This window comes from Orycteropus afer, unplaced genomic scaffold, assembly GCF_000298275.1.
Source record: "Orycteropus afer afer isolate SDZICR_OR568_19922 unplaced genomic scaffold, OryAfe1.0 scaffold00234, whole genome shotgun sequence".
Classification (NCBI taxonomy): domain Eukaryota; kingdom Metazoa; phylum Chordata; class Mammalia; order Tubulidentata; family Orycteropodidae; genus Orycteropus; species Orycteropus afer.
Genome location: NW_006921821.1, coordinates 1,414,746 through 1,420,825, shown reverse-complemented (window position 1 = coordinate 1,420,825; position 6,080 = coordinate 1,414,746).

Here is a 6,080-nt window from a genome sequence, read left to right as displayed (position 1 = left end):
CATATGATCTACTATGCTAGGAAGGACAAATTGAAGAGGAATGTCATGACATTCATTGTCACAAAGAATGTTTCAAGATCTATCCTGAAGTACGATGCTGTTAGTGATAGGATAATATCCATATGCCTACAAGGAAGACCAGTCAATGCTACTGTTATTCAAATTTATGCACCAACTACCAAAGCCAAAGATGAAGAAATTGAAAATTTTTATCAACTTTTACCAGTCTGAAATTGACCAAACATAAAATCAAGGTGTTGATTATCACTGGTGATTGAAATGCAAAAGTTGGAAAGAAAGAAGAATCATTGGTGGTTGAAAAATAATGGCCTTGGTGACAGAAATGATGCTGGAGGTCGCATGATAAAATTTTTCAAGACCAATGACCTATTCCTTGCAAATACCTTTTATCAATAACACAAATGGCAGCTATACATGTGGATTTCACCAGATAGCATACACAGGAATCAGATCGACTATATCTGTGGAAAAAAGTGATGGAGAACTCAATATGTTCAGCCAAAACAAGGCCAGGCACTGACTGTGGAACAGACCATCAACTGCTCATATGCAAGTTCAAGTTGAAACTGAAGACAATTAAAACAGGTCCACAAGAGCCAAAATATGACCTTGAACATATCCCTCCTGAATTTAGAGGCCATCTAAAGAATAGATTTGATGCATTGGACACTAATGACCAAAAACAAGAGGAATTGTGGGATGACATCAAGAACATCATCCACAAAGAAAGAAAAAGGTCATTAAAAAGACAGGAGTCACTGTACCAAAAAGAATTTGTTGATGTTCATCCATTTCAGGATGTAGCATATGATCAAGAATCAATGGTACTGAAGAAAGTCAAAGCTGCACTGAAGGAACTGGCGAAGAACAAGGATCGAGGAACTGATAGAATACTCACTGAGATGTTTCAACAAACCGATGCTGCACTGAAGGTCCTCATTGGTCTGTGCCGAGAAATTTGGAAGACAGCTACCTGGCCAACTGACTGGAAGATATCCATATTTATACCTATTCCAAAGAAAAGTGATCCCACAGAATGTGGAAAGTATCAAACAATATCATTAATATCACACACAAGTAAAATCTTGCTGAAGATAATTCAAAAACAGTTACAGCAGTATATTACAGGGAGCTTCCAGAAATGCAATCTGGATTCAGAAGATGACATGGAACGAGGGATATCATTGCTCATGTCAGATGGATTTTGGTTTAAAGTAAAGTTGGGTCTTTGAAAAGATTAGTAAAATGGACAAACCACTGAAAAAATTACCAAAGAAAAAGAGAGAGAGAATACAAATAACATGAATAAGAAATGAATTGGGTGATGTCACAACAGACCAACTGAAATAAAAAGGATACTATCAGGATACTATGAAGAACTACACTCCAAAAAATTTGAAAATCTGGAAGAAAGATGTTTACTTGTGTTTCATTGACTATTCAAAAGCATTTGACTTTGTGGATCATAACAAATTATGGACAACATTGAGAAGAATGGAAATTCCAAAACTCTTAATTGTGCTCATGAAGATATAGACCAGGAGGCTGTTGTTCAAACAAAACAAGGGGATACTACGTGGTTTAAAATCAGAAAGGGAGTGTGTCTGGGTTGTATTCTTTTACCATATTAATTCAATCTGTATGCTGAGCAAATTATCCAAGAAACTGGACTATATGAAGAAGAGCGTGGCATCAGGAGTGGAGGAAGACTTGTTAACAACCTGTGATATGCAGACAACACAACTTTGCTTGCTGAAAGTGAGGATGACTGAAGCACTTACTGGTGAAGATTAAAGACTACACTCTTCAGTATGGATTACAGCTCAACATAAAGAAAACAAAAATCCTCACAACTCAACCAATAAGCAGCATCACAATAAATGGAGAAAAGATTGAAGTTGTCAAAGATTTCATATTACTTGGTTCCACAATCACCACCAATGAAAACAGCAGTGAAGACATCAGGCAGTGTATTGCACTGGGCAAATCTGCTGCAAAAGATCCATTTAAAGTGTTAAGGAGCAAACATGTCTCTTTGAAGATTAAGGTGTGCCTAACCCAAGCCGTATATATTTTTAATTGCCTCACATACTCATGAAAGCTGGACAATGAATAAGGCAGATCAAAGAAGAGTTGATGCTTTTGAGTTGTGGTTCTGGTGAAGAATGCTGAAAGTACCATGGACTGCTAAAAGAACTAACAAACCTGTCCTGGAGGAAGTACACCAGAAAGCTCTTTGGAAGTGAGAATGGCCAGACTTCATCTCACCTACTTTGGTCATGTTGTAAGAAGAGACCATTCCCTGAAGAAGGATATCATGCTTGGTAAAGTGGAGGGTCAATGAAGAAGTGAGAGAGGGCCTCAAGGAGATGGGTTGACATAGTGGCTGCAACAATGGGCTCAGATGTATCAAGGATTTTGAGGCTAGCACAGGACGGAACAGTGTTTCATTCTGTTGTACATAGGGTCACTATGAGTTGGAACTGACTCAATGGCACCTAACAATGACAACAACATTGAAGAAGAAAAGTAAAGCAGAAAGTCTCATACTCCCAGATCTCAAAACATACTGTACAGCCACAGTAGTCAAAATAGCCTGGTATTAGTACAACAGTAGAAACATAGACCAGTGGAATAGAATTGAGAATGCAGAAATAGATCTGTCGACCTATGGTCAGCTCATCTTTGACAAAGGGCTGAAATCCATTAAATGGGGAAGAGATAGTCTCTTCAAATGGTGCTGGGCAAACTGGTTATCCATTTGCAGAAAAATAAAACAAGGTCCATACCTCACACCACATACAAAAACTAACTCCAGATGGATCAAAGACTTAAATCAGAAACCTAAAACTATAAAGTTCCTCAAGCAAAAGTTAGGGTAAAAATTAGGGTCCCTAATTTATGGTGTAAACAGACCACAAAACATAACCCAAAATGCAAAAACAGCAGAAGATACACTAGATGATTGGGACCTTCTAAAATTTAATTTGTATGTGCTTCAAAACACTTCTACAAAAGAGTAAAAAGAGATCCTACAGACTGGGAAAAAATATTCAGCAGTGACATATCTAACAAGGGCCTTATCTCTAAAATTTGTAGAAAACTCCAATACCTCAACATCAAAACGACAAACAATCCAATTAAAAAATGAGCAGAAGATATGAACAGACACTTCACCAAAGAAGATATTCAGGTGGCCAACAAACACATCAAGAAATGTTCATGATCATTAGCCATTAGAGAGATGCAAATCAAACAATGAGTTACCATCTCACCCCAGCACTAACAGCAAAGTTCAACAAGATAGAAAATAACAAACATTGGTAAAAATATGGAGAGATCGGGACTCTCATATACTGCTGGTGGACTGTAAAATGATACAACCACTGTGGAAATTGGTATAGTGATTACTTAAAAAGTTGGAAATATAAATATTATTTGATCCAGCAATCCCACTTCTAAATATATATGCTAAAGTAGTTAGAGGCAGCACACGAACAGATATATGCACACTCATGTTCATTGCAGCCCTATTCATAATAGCAAAGAGATGGAAACAACCTAAGTGCCCATTAACTGAAGAATGGATAAACAAACTGTAGTACATACACACAATGGGGTACTTAGCAATACTAAAGACTAGTGTAGAATCTGTGAAACACCACATAATGTGGATGAGCTTGGAGGACATTATACTGACTGCAGTAAGTCAATCACAGAAGGACAAATATTGTATTAGTTCACTATTGTAAAAAGTCAAGGAAAGGTGTATGTATGGAAGCAAACTAACTTTGTTGGTTACCAGGAATGGGAGGGGACAGGAGGGAACACTACTAGATAGGTAGAGACAGGTATTGATTTGGGTGAAGGAAAAGGGAATGTACCAAAAGTGAATGATCAACATGGTGGCACTGAGGAAAAGGAAAACATTAAGAGGTACACAAGAGGTACAGACAACAAAGGAATACCTTTTACATATACAATACTGCTTTGTCAGTAATAACAAACATCAATCTACAGGTAAATAGATGGGTAGACAGGCTGAATGATCAGGTATGTCTAGGCAAAAGGGAATATACCCATGACCATACATAAGGTTGGCAGATGATATGTCTACATATGTATTTGTATGTGATCTAAGAATATCCAAATATATAACAGACCTGTTAAGGGACAAAGTTATGATAACTTCTTGGCCACAACTAACCACCCTGAGGGAGTAAGTATTTGGACCTGTGGGCTTAAGACCATGGTCACAGGGGACATCAAGCTCAATTGGCTTAATTAACATACTATACAAAAACATTGTTCTACATCCTACTTTGGTGAGTAGTGACTGGGGTCTTAAAAACTTGCAAGTGGCAATCTAGATGCAACCATGGATCTCTTCTTATCTAGAGCAAAAAAGAATGAAGAAAACCAAAGGTGCATGGAAACAAGTAGTCCAAGGGCCTAGTAGACCATGTGATCCTCAGCCTATATGACCATGAGACCAGAAGAACTAGATGGTGCCCAGCTACCACTGTCAACCACTCAGAAAGGATCAGTGCAGGAGATCCTGGATAGAGTGGGATAACAATGTGGAACAAAACTCAAAATAATAATAATAAGAAGAAGAAGACTGGGTTTTCTGGTCTGATAGAGCCTGGTGAGACTCCTGAGGCTATGGCCCCTAGTTACCCTTCAGGTCTAGAATTGAACTCATTCTCGTGGCTTCCACCCAAACAAAAGATAGGCATATAGGGTGAACATTTGCATCAGGTAGATACACTCTCTACAGTGATCAATTGATAGATCAGTCATGGGTGAACAGAGGGCAGTGTTTGCCCAGGGAGATAGCTGGGGGAGTGGTGTTGAGGGGGTAGGAGTGCGTAGGAAAGAAGGACACAGGGAAGAGGTAGGTACAGGAAGGAAGTGGGAAAAGGGCTGTTACATTGTGGGGAATTGCAGTCAGTGCCATGAAACAAAATGTTTATGAATTGGAGTATGGAAAATGCATCTGCTCTGTAAACTTTCACCCAAATCACAATTAAAATTAAAATTAAAAAAAAAAAAAAGTAGGATGAAGGTACAGCAAAGACACAAAAATTTATAATACCTAAGGTGAAATTTTGGGACCTCTGGTAGCATAGTGGCTAAGACACTTGCCTGCTAACCAGACGGCTGGCGGTTCAAACCCACCAGCCACTCCTCGGAAGGAAGGTTGGGCAATCCTACTTCCGTAGTGATACTGCCTCGGAAACCCAAGGAGGGGTCACTATGAGTCGGGTTTGACTCGATGGCACATAACAACAACAACAACAAAGGTGAAATTTTAATCAAACATAAATGGAGCTATAGAAGAAATAGCTGACTGTGGAAATGCTGACACTTTTGCTTCAAGGGACTCTAGATACTCAGCCAGAGGCATTCAGTGAAAGTGAGCTCATCAACATAAATGAGGACAGTGACTGTGACGAAAGGAATGAAGGTATCTCAGAGGAAATGATGCCAGCAAAAAACTTAACATTAAAGGAACTCCTAGAGATATTCCGTAACATTGAAAGCACAAAGAATAAAATGCTGGAAGCTGATCCAAACTTAGAAGTATGACAATTTGAAAAGATATAGAAAAGATGTTCACTCCTTATCATAAGCTATATGACAAGAAGAAGCCAAACACTGTTCAAGCTATGCTTGATATGCTTTTTACAAAGAAATAAAACACTTTAATTTTCAGTTTTTCTGGTGGTCTAAATTAAACAGCAATTGAAAAAAAAACCCAAACCATTTGTCTTTGGGCGGATTCCAACTCATGGGGACACCATGTGTCAGAGGAGAATTATGTTCCATAGGGTTTACAATGGCTGAATTTTTAAATTTTATTTATTTACTTATTTATTTTTTGCAAATAGATCGACATGGCTTTCTTTCTACATGACTCTTGGTGGACTTTTGGTTAGCATCTTAACTGGATCACCCAGGGATTCTTGTTTTCAATTATGTTGTTGTTGTTGTTATGTGCCGTCGAGTCGGCCCCGACTCATAGCGACCCCTCCTTGGGTTTCCGAGGCAGTATC